The sequence below is a fragment of the Diplotaxodon limnothrissa genome, linkage group LG22 (genome assembly GCF_057381915.1).
Source record: "Diplotaxodon limnothrissa isolate DT_005_m linkage group LG22, D_limnothrissa_male_GT1.1, whole genome shotgun sequence".
In the NCBI taxonomy this organism is placed as follows: Eukaryota; Metazoa; Chordata; class Actinopteri; order Cichliformes; family Cichlidae; genus Diplotaxodon; species Diplotaxodon limnothrissa.
The window spans coordinates 6,335,248-6,348,334 of NC_140616.1; positions in this window are offsets into that span (position 1 = coordinate 6,335,248).

Consider the following 13,087-nt stretch of genomic DNA (forward strand, 5'->3'; position numbering starts at 1 on the left):
GAAATCCTCACTTCTCCTCTACAGCCTCGCTCGGTCAAGGAGTTTTCAAGGAGTTATGTAATGTTATTTTCACTGTTGTCATGAAATAAATCACTTGTGTTAAATTACTGAGCTCACTGTGTCTGCCTTTGAGTCCTTCCCCTCTGTGGCGGCTACTGGCCGCTGTGACAAAATGATTAGACACGGCGTGGCTTGTGATGATGGCACTATCATTATAAAAGAGGAACATGAAGTGTGCCCTCCTAACTGCTATTGTCAGGCCAAAGCTGCAGTGCAAATAAAAATTTGAATTCTTCAGATGATTAAACTGTTCACTGATACATTTATCTGTTCTGAGCAGCTCACTGTGCCTGTATTTTTATCTGCTGAAAGGCCTCGTGGTTTTTAGCTGGGCCACACAGAGAAGAGGAAGTGCAGTTACTCTGATACTAACAGACATAAACAGAGAGAAGCTGCCTTCTCCATGGATTGTGGCCAAGGCCATGAATAAGGTGCTGTTATGGAATCTTCTGACCAATCATGTTAACATTCAAATGGCCTGTATTTTTCTAAAGCGCTTTACTAGTCCCTAAGGACCCCAAAGCGCTTCACACATTCAGTCATCCACCCATTCACACACACATTCACACACTGGTGATGGCACCCTGGGGCGCACTGACAGAGGCGAGGCTGCTGGACACTGGTGCCACTGGGCCCTCTGACCACCAGTAGGCAACGGGTGAAGTGTCTTGCCCAAGGACACAAGGAACGAGACTGTCCAAGGCTCGAACCGGCAACCTTCGGATTACAAGGTGAACTCTCAACTCTTGAGCCACGATCGCCCCAGTTTCTGTGACCTGCAATAAAAAGTGTTTACTGCCTGGTTGCAAAAGCCTTGGTCTCTGAGCCACAGAGACCAAGGTTCACTGTGCCATGTAAAGCAATTTGAAATTCTAAGGGTTTTGATAATAAACTGTAAAAACTTATAATTGGAGCACATTTGTCTTCTCTCTCTCATAAAAGTACCCAAACACCACTCTCACTATTGTTGTCACAATTAGCGGGGTTGACTGTGTGTAGAGTGAAAGGTGGACCCAAATGCAGATGAAACAAAACGTGAAACGTGACTTGAATAACCAAAAGCGACCCAGAGACCCAGCCTGTGACAATTGTGCTTCTCATTCAGCGACCAGCAACGTGGCTGCAGCATGGCTGCATTTAAGCCTCCTCTCCCTGTCCTCCTGCCCACATCAGTTTGAAAAAAAAAACCAAACTCTGACAACTCATCTGCCTGCCGTTCACTTGGCCTGTTTCGCACCTGAAGCCAGAATTCGCTGCACTAGGATTAAGCTCTCTTCTTAGTCTGCCCCTCCCATTTTCTGAAATACTTTCCCCTCCAGTTACATTCTCTCTTTTATGTTATAGAGTCAATCAATTTGTTTTTCAGGTGAAATATGAGATGTTTGTGTGGCAGAGTGAGAAAAGGCATGAATCTCTGACTGACATGTATGCTCTGTCTCTGCAGCAGCAACAGGAGGAGGCAGCTCCTTCTCCAATTGCTTTATCTCATGCCTTGTGTCCTCATCATTTTATGCCCTTTGTTGGAGTGCTTTAGGTCGTCCAGATCAACCTGCTTTGCACCACCATTGCTGGGGTACCGCCCATTGTTGAGTTTTTTGGACCAATCAAGACACGCCAGTGTTAACTTAGACCTGCAGGAAGGATGCTCTGCTGTAATTGGCTCTTAAGATAACAGTATATTGGTCAGACACAGACAGGAGTGTTTCAGATGTCTCGTTGCCTGTGAGAAACAGATATCTGAGTAATCCTGCCCTGAAACCTGACTGCAGGTAAGAGACAAAGATCAATTTAGTTTTGCTATATAAACAGTGTAAGTTTTTCACATGTGTGCAATGTTTTTTAGGATATTTGTTGATAGTTTCCAAACACTGGTTTTCCACTAAAACTGAATTCTTTTGGGGACAAACAGAAAAAAAGCAAAGGTGAGTAGTGACCACGTTTGAGTTTTACTCAAAGCATTTTATTTTATTTTGAATAACTTAACTTTAGTCTGACATTTAAAGTGTCTCACATCCAGCTCCAGATGTGGACACCTGTCCATGCAAATCATGTGCAAATGAATGAAGAAAAGCTGATATGAGAAACGGCCTCAGTCCAAATGACCTCTTACTAACAATATCTGTTATGAAACTGAGTGCAGATGGCTGGTCTCTGGTGGATCACTGTGACGATGGTCTTCTGTCTGTCTGCTGGAAGTTTGGCTAAAATAGACCAAAACCACCTCGCGACACTCATAGGTGTTCTAACAACAACAGTCAGACCAGCCACACGGGAGTAAGTCAGCATCCTCTATGGTCTCTCAAACTAAATATGTTTTAAAATTTGTTTTCTTGTGCAGTCAGGGCTGTTTGCTAAGCTTGGGAGAGCTGAGCTATGTTATAAGGTGGTGACATATGGTTACACGCAGAGTTATTATAGTTAAAACTAAACTAAAAAAAGCTAGTTCAATAAAATAAAATTTTAATTAAAAACTAGACTTAAGAAAAAGAAAACAACCTGGCATGATTTTGTGAATTTGAAAATCTAACCAAAAATAAATAAATAAATAAAAAATGCAGAGGAAGCATCTGTAATGATTTCCCTACATCCACCATACAATTATAACAAAAAACATTAAAACTGACACTAAAACTATCAAAAAATAAACTACAGCTAAACATTTTCAAACAATAAAAACTAACCTGAATCAAGAAAACTCACTTTGAAGTGAAATGAAACAAAACTAAACCCCAAAAAAGTCAAAATGGAATAAAAATAAAACTGGAAAATAAGAAACTTTGACACCTCAACATGAGGAATGCTGCTACAGATTTCTTTGTATTACGTCTGACATGTACGTTAGCCATCTTTACCAGCTGTCACAAAGCTCTCTATTAATGTGTGTGTGTGTGTGTGTGTGTGTGTGTGTGTGTGTGTGTGTGTGTGTGTGTGTGTGTGTGTGTGTGTTTCTTTTTTGTGACAGGGAAAGATCAATGTATGCTGTGGCCGTAAGTATTCCGAAGGATGGAAACCAAGTCTCTTATGACCTAAGTCGAGTGACGGGAGCCCAAGAGCTACAATGGGATGACGGCATCCTCAGGACTTCTAGACTTGTGTCAGCCAGAATAAACAAAGTAACCATTAACAACAGGGTCTATACTCAACATGCAGAGTGGCGTCTTCTGCAGAATCTATATCTTGAAGGTCAGGATGGTGATTTGTTGGTCTTCTTCTCTTACGCCAGTCCATGTTTAACAAGCTGTGCAAATCCAAATCCAAATAAACGCTACAGGATCACTGATGAGCTTAAAAAACTCTTTACTGAACCCAAGTGGGGAGAAAAGGCATTTGTGTTTCAAACTGTATTCCAGCCAGGTCAGACGAACATTGATTCAGATAAAAAAAGAGAAGAAATAAAAAGCAGTACAAAAGAGGCCCTGACAAATATTGGGGAATTCATTGGCTCTGAAAACATATTTCGCTGTTACAGACCTGTTAATCTTGATTACATTTGCATTAAATGCTTCGATGATGGTCAGATTGTCGAAAACTGTATCTCATAATGCACCAACTCGTTTATGCAGGAAGGAACATTTAAAAAAAATAATTTAAAAAAATTGCTGAACATTATTAATGATTCGTTTTCATTTTAAAAGCTGAAGTACTTTCTGCCTCCCTCACTTTCTGCCTGTAACCTGGAATTTTTTGTCTAAGTGATGACTCAGCAATTTAAGGTCCAGCTACATTTATATTTGTCTTTGCTAACTGATACAAACCATAAGTCGCTTTTTAAATTCTCTTTGAAATTTAATGCAGCTCAGTTTAGTCCCAAAACTGCTCGTGGTAGTCGTGCTGAATTGAATTTGACTTTAACAAAATGATATCAAATCCAAATCCTTTTAACTTACAGATCTATTTATAAAATAATATGTATTTATAATAATAATAATACATTTGATTTAAAAGTGCCTTTCAAGACATCCAAGGACACTTAGCAATAGAATAAAACACATAGTACAACAATGACAAAACAAAAAACCCCACAAGACAAAATCAACAAACAATAAGATCACATTTAGATTAAGGCTACGGCTGAAATTAAGCAAAAAATAGTAAAAATGTCATCTGTTTGTCATTTTTTAATAATAACTTTTGTAATACACGCCTCAAGTCCATTGTCTACAAAATGATATAGCTCTCAATTTACTGCTAAAACATAACAAAATAAAATACCCACTGTGTGATTATCACGGTGACGTGATGTTTGCTGAAGTCAAGAAAAAATCAGTCAAAGGTCACAGTCAAATAAAAAACAACAACAACAGTCAAAGTCAAATATAACTGTTATTTCAGTTATATTTGCATGTTTGAAATAAAATTCTATCTATCTAGTTGTTCGTTTTTTAAGCTCTGGATTTTTCCAACAATTACAATTATTTAAAAAAAAAACAACTTCAATGGAAAAAAATATTAGATTTAATAAGAATTTATTCATTCTAATTTATATCAGCTGCTAATTGGAAGACTTTTTGATATTTGAGTTGGTAGCAGTTTATGATTCGAAACAGATTCAGGACGATTATCGCAAATCTACAACAGATGTGAATGTAATAGTTTGGAAGTGGTTAATGAAACCTGTGTGTTTCAGATAAAAGCAGTATGTGGATGGTTATTGTGAGGCTGAAAAAGAAGTTTTTGCGTTAAATAATGAATGTAAAGTTGGCCAATGGGGTGGCAGAGCCATAAATCACAGTGTGCCTGGAGAGCATTTATGTGCTATTTCACTCACTGTTCATGTTTATGTGACTCCCCGAGGATTAGAACAAACAACCACAAACTAATTACATACTTATGAATCAATTATAGCGTTAAACATTATTCATTTATTGTTTTGTTAGCAGTAATAATCCATCAGTTTGCTGTTTATTAAGAATAATTGTTATGAAGTGTTACTTTTGATGTGTTTGTTGGTGCTTTTATTTTGAATGAGTTTCAGCTTTACTTTGAGTGACACCTGAAACTGAACCTGTAATCTTATTGTTAGCTGAAGAAAAGGCTGATAGAAAACTGCAGTCTGTATTAACTGTAATACATCATTTTAATTGAGAATAGAAGTTTTCACAGCACTTGTGTGTTTGTATAAAGTTCTGTGCTTCTTTAAAGCCTGATGAAATCTCTGATTAAAGCTTCGCTCAGCAAACATTCACGTGTCTGCATGTCAGTCATTACAAACCGGCTGTAACCTTCATGATTTCACTGAGCCCAGCTTTCTGCAGGTGTAGCTGCTCTTGCAGTGAATGTTGTGGCTTTTTAAATCCAGTGTAGACTGAGTGTTCTTAAGTGTCCAGTACACAACAACGATGGTAAAACCACAGTGTTGCTTCATCATCCTCCAGTTATCGATTACTTTCTCAATTGAAAACCTCCAAAAAATGCTTCAGATTATTATATTATAATGCTAATCAGATTATTTTGATAACTGATTGTTATTGTGGTTTCTTTTGTTTTACCTCATTCAATTTCTTTAAATATATAAATAAGAGAACACAGATAAACCCCTGAATCCTTCAGTGAGGCGATCTGATGGCTCTGCTTTATAGTTGGCACAGGGTAGGCTTGTGTTAAAGGTACCAGGTTGCAGCACCCATGGAGTCATGAAAACAGAAAATGTGTCACAATCCAAGTGAGTGGGGGGGTGTTCTGGAGGCTGGCAGCAGTTTTCCGCTTGCACTTAAACCCAGCCTGGTCAACTCTCCTTCGCCAGCCCGTCAGCTACTCAGGCCGCGTACCTCTGTGTTTTCTACAGGTCGAGAGTTTGCCTTACCAGTTTCTTCCTGTGTCTACATCTTACCTCTTTGTTCTCACCGTCACTCCGTTGACAGCCTCCAGCCAGAAATCCTCACTTCTCCTCTACAGCCTCGCTCGGTCAAGGAGTTTTCAAGGAGTTATGTAATGTTATTTTCACTGTTGTCATGAAATAAATCACTTGTGTTAAATTACTGAGCTCACTGTGTCTGCCTTTGAGTCCTTCCCTTCTGTGGCGGCTACTGGCCGCTGTGACAAAATGATTAGACATGACGTGGCTTGTGATGATGGCACTATCATTATAAAAGAGGAACATGAAGTGTGCACTCCTAACTGCTATTGTCAGGCCAAAGCTGCAGTGCAAATAAAAATTTGAATTACTTTGAATTCTTCAGATGATTAAACTGTTCACTGATACATTTATCTGTTCTGAGCAGCTCACTGTGCCTGTATTTTTATCTGCTGAAAGGCCTCGTGGTTTTTAGCTGGGCCACACAGAGAAGAGGAAGTGCAGTTACTCTGATACTAACAGACATAAACAGAGAGAAGCTGCCTTCTCCGTGGATTGTGGCCAAGGCCATGAATAAGGTGCTGTTATGGAATCTTCTGACCAATCATGTTAACATTCAAATGGCCTGTATTTTTGTAAAGCGCTTTACTAGTCCCTAAGGACCCCAAAGCGCTTCACACATTCAGTCATCCACCCATTCACACACACATTCACACACTGGTGATGGCACCCTGGGGCGCACTGACAGAGGCGAGGCTGCTGGACACTGGTGCCACTGGGCCCTCTGACCACCAGTAGGCAACGGGTGAAGTGTCTTGCCCAAGGACACAAGGAACGAGACTGTCCAAGGCTCGAACCGGCAACCTTCGGATTACAAGGTGAACTCTCAACTCTTGAGCCACGATCGCCCCAGTTTCTGTGACCTGCAATAAAAAGTGTTTACTGCCTGGTTGCAAAAGCCTTGGTCTCTGAGCCACAGAGACCAAGGTTCACTGTGCCATGTAAAGCAATTTGAAATTCTAAGGGTTTTGATAATAAACTGTAAAAACTTATAATTGGAGCACATTTGTCTTCTCTCTCTCATAAAAGTACCCAAACACCACTCTCACTATTGTTGTCACAATTAGCGGGGTTGACTGTGTGTAGAGTGAAAGGTGGACCCAAATGCAGATGAAACAAAACGTGAAACGTGACTTGAATAACCAAAAGCGACCCAGAGACCCAGCCTGTGACAATTGTGCTTCTCATTCAGCGACCAGCAACGTGGCTGCAGCATGGCTGCATTTAAGCCTCCTCTCCCTGTCCTCCTGCCCACATCAGTTTGAAAAAAAAAACCAAACTCTGACAACTCATCTGCCTGCCGTTCACTTGGCCTGTTTCGCACCTGAAGCCAGAATTCGCTGCACTAGGATTAAGCTCTCTTCTTAGTCTGCCCCTCCCATTTTCTGAAATACTTTCCCCTCCAGTTACATTCTCTCTTTTATGTTATAGAGTCAATCAATTTGTTTTTCAGGTGAAATATGAGATGTTTGTGTGGCAGAGTGAGAAAAGGCATGAATCTCTGACTGACATGTATGCTCTGTCTCTGCAGCAGCAACAGGAGGAGGCAGCTCCTTCTCCAATTGCTTTATCTCATGCCTTGTGTCCTCATCATTTTATGCCCTTTGTTGGAGTGCTTTAGGTCGTCCAGATCAACCTGCTTTGCACCACCATTGCTGGGGTACCGCCCATTGTTGAGTTTTTTGGACCAATCAAGACATGCCAGTGTTAACTTAGACCTGCAGGAAGGATGCTCTGCTGTAATTGGCTCTTAAGACAACGGTATATTGGTCAGACACAGACAGGAGTGTTTCAGATGTCTTGTTGCCTGTGAGAAACAGATATCCGAGTAATCCTGCCCTGAAACCTGACTGCAGGTAAGAGACAAAGATCAATTTAGTTTTGCTATATAAACAGTGTAAGTTTTTCACATGTGTGCAATGTTTTTTAGGATATTTGTTGATAGTTTCCAAACACTGGTTTTCCACTAAAACTGAATTCTTTTGGGGACAAACAGAAAAAAAGCAAAGGTGAGTAGTGACCACGTTTGAGTTTTACTCAAAGCATTTTATTTTATTTTGCCAGAAAACCAGAATTAAATGTAATTATAACGTCATGTTAAACAAAGAGGGATGTGTGGTCACGTGAATGAGCAAAGATGGCTGTCTTCCTGTGAGGAGACACTGCACCAGTGTAACGCACACTGTACAGACCATAATGACAAAATTAATATAATAATTAGATGACTCACTCGTGTTTGAAATCAATTAATGCAGCTTTAAATGTTCCATAACAGCAGAAAAGAAAACGACTTAGAAAGGTTGGTGGTGATGCAGCACGTCTGTTTACATGCAGCCTGATGAAAGTCATCAAAGAGAAGGAGTAAAATGATCCGGTCGTCAAACAAAGGTTGTTTTCACCAAATAATTTATTAATCCATCATTTCGTTACATGTTGGAGGACAATACTGATGTACTGTAGTTTAATACATTATTAGTACCACTCAGGATTTACACGTCATTTTCTGTTATCACTGTTCAACAATCAGCTGGTCAGTCAGAGGACACCAAGGAAGTTTCATGTATGAAAATAACAAAAATACTAAAGTCGGGTTTTCAGCAGCAACTCTGAGATTCTTCCATCGTTTCTTTTCTCTCAGTAAAAATATTTTGAGCTCCTTTTTTTCCTGTGATGGAGACTGATGGTTTTTAGTTTCAGTACAGTTTAACGGTGAAAGCTGCAGGAAACAGAATAATAACATCTACACTCATCATTTCAACCCAGGCAGTAAAGGCATCGAGATCTGCTCAGACCCGTCACGCACCGGAGGGTCGAAGCTGATAAATACTGTGAACCATCTTTGGTCTGGAACCTGTTTTGTTTTCAGAGGAAACAAATCTGCATTTTCAGGTGACAAAAGAAGCTCAAATTATCAGAGTGGTCTGAGCAGCTTTCAGGAACAAACACGTCCATGCAGAAAACATGTTCTTCAGGTTTTATCTTCTTCTTTGTCACATTATGAATTATTTTCAAAGCAGCTTTACCTTTTGTTAAAACACATCTCTTATTTAACACATACTTTATCAGATACACACCCATATTTGACCTTCCTGTATCAGTTTACACCACATGGAAACATTAACTCTGACGTCCTGAACATAATCCAACATCAACGACTCCTGAAGTAAAAATTACCGTCAGTACAAACAGGTTTAAACAGGTTTAGTTTCTGTGAACATAAAACTGGATGAATAAACAAACAAATGAACTACTTGTTTTGGTCACATGACCATCGTGTGTAAAGTGTTCAAATGCATTAATCTCCACATTTAAGCATGAAATCATTATATTTAGACGTCTCTCACACAGTCGCTGAGTTTTCTCTGCAGCCGTTCAGCAGTTGACAAAAACAAACAGGATCAAACCCAAACAACCAAATCTGAGTCATACAGGAAACTCTGGAGGTCAAAGGTCACTGTACAAAAGCCAACAGTCTGCACCGAGTCTGAGCTCCAAACCTGCGTATAAAACATCTAAGCTGAGCCTTCACAGAAGGTAAAACATTCACTCTGAATCTCTTTGAGCTGGAAAACATCTCTAAAGGCTAAATATTCATGAGGTCACCAATAACTGCTCTGTGCTGCACGTCTGATTTTCATAAACACACACAACTATCACACCGCTGCAGATGTGTGTAACAGTAACACCTGTATGACCAGAGGGCGGCACAGCTCTTTGAAAGGAAAGTCACTCAGAAAAGACTGACTTATTGATAAACATAATAACACACCTCCCGTCGTGGAAAACGTTTCTCTTTAATTGCACTCATTTTGTATTTATCACTGTAATTTTCTCTTTTATCTTCACTCTAGCACAGACCTGAAAACCTTTCAAAATAAACTAAACGATCAACAGAATGTGAATAAAAAGCTTCAAAACATCTGGGTCTAAAACATCTGCATACTCATCCTGCAGACTGGGCTGTTCTTCAGTGCAATACCGATTCCTACCACAAGATGGCGCACTGACTCAACATTAACTTTATTTGGGGAGGTAAGCCATAAAGATTCCGTTCTTTTTATAATAGTGGTCAGAAAAAGGTAAAATCTTCGAGGGTAAATGGGATTCAGGCTGAAGAACTGCTCACCTGTGGTTTAATACACCTGTCTGTGTTCTCAGCAGTAATAATTAATCAAATAATTATTTTTTTAATAATTGCATCAAACCAGTTAGTAACATTTAAAAACCACACTGAGGAAAATATCCGAAAATTAAAATGAAAGCACGACTCACTGCAGACCTCTACATTATGTTTTAAATACTATTAGGTTCTTCTACATATAGAGACCCACCAAAGATGTAAAGTAAGTATATATAGATCAGCTTCCTCCCTATGAGCTCAATAACAACTAATATTATTATGTTTTTATGGTAGCCTGTTAACTTTAAGGGTTAAGCAGTACAGCAATGATGTCATTGTTCCCTCATCAATGTGCAACATTTTTAGAATGAAGCTCCAAAATCTAATCGTCTACTCCCAAAAACAAAAATTATTAAATTATGTTTTATAATTGTGCATCTCAGAACATTTGAATATCACGACTATCAAATTTTCATATATTCCATGTTCATATTCATTACACATAAAGTGAAATATTGGAAGCGTGTTTTCAAACTGTGATGATTATTATTAAAGTTCAGGCTGCTTTGCTGGCGCTCTTCAGCTCGTGTGTTTCTCATCTTTCTCTTGATGATTCTCCATTAACGCTAAAGTCAGGTGAGCTCGAGGACCAATCAGAGAACAACGTGGTCAACAAATCATTCGGGGCTGCTCGAAAAGAAAACTGACATCGCCATGAAGCTCTTCATCAGATGGAAGCTGACGCTGTGTAGATGACAGATGACATCATTCCTGGTAATATGCTTCCATACAGGCATGAAACATTACATGTAATGAATACAGAATATGTGAAGATTTTCCCCATTTGAATTATGAAAAAATAAACTTTTTAATAATATTCTAATTTTTTGAGATGCACTGGTATAACGCAGTCTACTAAAACCTTCGTTTACAAACTTCTGGAACACATTTTCCTTAAAGAACTTTTAAAGAAATTTAAAAAAGGCAGAAAAAGTGTGATAATAATAAAAATATAATTAAAGACAGAAATCTCTCTTCATAACAAACAGAATAAGGATATTTGACTCTCAGTGTGCAGAACAGCTGCTGAAGATGAGGTTCAGTCTTTACCCGCCTCCATAACTTTATCTAAATGTGCTGTGAGACACTCAGAGGAGGTACACTGTGTAGCTTAGATAAGACCTCAGTGAACTAAACATTACTGAACAGATGGCTGCAGGGTAGGAGGGTAGAGAAACTCTCACAGACTTTGTCCTCTGAAAAATCAGATCAAACAACATCTGCATCTAAACGTCGCTCCTGGCCTGATGAGTAGATGACGTATATTTCTATATATTTACAGCAATAAGAATATTTTATACTCCTCAAAGCCCCAAAACTCTGCAAACAACAAAGTAATAAAGTGAAAGCAGCAGCAAAACAGTAAGTTAGTCGCCTCCAGCTATAAAAGCTCCAGAGGGGAAGTGATCAGTTACAGGTAGTGTTTGTGTTTGTGTAGAGCTGAAATAAATTTAGCTTCGACTTTTGAACTTCTACACGCGAACATGTTCGAAAGTCACTTCAGTCAGGCTCGAGCTGTACACGTCAATAAATGAGCAGCCTAACGAAATATTCCTCCCTTCATGCATGACTGAGATCAACGGGCTTCCCTTTGTGACAGCGCTACTGAAGCTTCAGCTAAAATAAAGAACCACGTGTAAATCCAACACAGGCTTAAAGTCCAGTTTGCATTTTGTTGCTACAGACTTAAACTTTAATGGTGTAACTGTGGTTTGTGCTGGATGTTTCAAAGCTTTTATTTTGTAGTGTATTTGCTGATGTTTGCTGAGCTTCAGTTTGAGACCAGCAGGTGTTTTACACTCTGAGCCCAGTGATCTGCAAACTATGCAAGAGCAGTTTATTATTTATTATCATTTATACCAAACGGAAAAGCCCGGGCATGAAATGCAGGTTATTTCAGAGATGGAATAAACATGTCAAGGCCATCCACCCAGTTTTTGCTGCCTACCTGGGTCTAAGCTGAGTTCAGTCACCTCCTCAAGCTCATCTGGTTCTGCCCCGAGGCCTCCTCCCAGCTGTTTGAAGCCTGGTACAAAGTTATCTTGCCCTCTATTAATATTTCCCCCTTCATATCAGTTGTACTCCATATAACTCCCTTCATTAGATTTTACAGTCCCAAAGTTCGATGTGTCTCCCTAAACTGACGGTACTGACTGTAGCTTACAGGCCTCACATCATCTGAGTGAACTGTTTGTGAAGCATTTTTAATGGAAGCATCAGAGAATTAAATAATTTATCGTATCTTCAATTATTAGTCTGTTATGAGTCTAACTAGCAGAAATCTGTGCCTATTTATATATACGGTTTCCTGGTGTATGGTGTGTTCCATAGTCAGTAGTTGGAGTAGCTAGAACATGTCATGGTGGCTGTGTCCATCTTCTACATACAGTCTATATGCTACACGTGGCTCTTTGTTTTCTTGGAGCTGAATCCTCAGGCTGGGCTTCAAACTGGTGCCAGCAGCATCATCTGAAACAACATGGCAGTGCTGAGTTTGGTCTGTTTTGTGGGTCTGAGGCAGGAAAGACTGCAGGGCTGCTGCTGCTGTGAGGAAAGTTTGAAAAAACACAAATCTGCATTTTTCTTGGTTCAAACAAACGTTTAGCGTCTGATTAAGTCAGCTGAGAGTTTCATGAACCCCGGAGCTTTAAAAAAAAAACCACATATTTTTTTCAGGTTCAATTTGTTTTTGCAGATTTATGTTTTTTACTCCAATCGTAGCAAATATATCACAAAACAATATTGCAGAAAGTCACAGCAATTCAGAACAGCCATTTTTCTACTCTACTGAGACTATAATGTCCCCACAGAAGGTAACGGTTAGAGAAGCGCTGTCTTTTAGTTTTTGGTTTCCTCCGGACGCACGCGCATATTCTTCACTCAGAATAAACTAATCGTCTCAGGCGTTTTAAACAAATACTCAGAGACAGAAGGTCCGCTTCTACCAGGCCACGATTCAGAGTATTGTGAACTGCGGACAACAACAAGTTTCA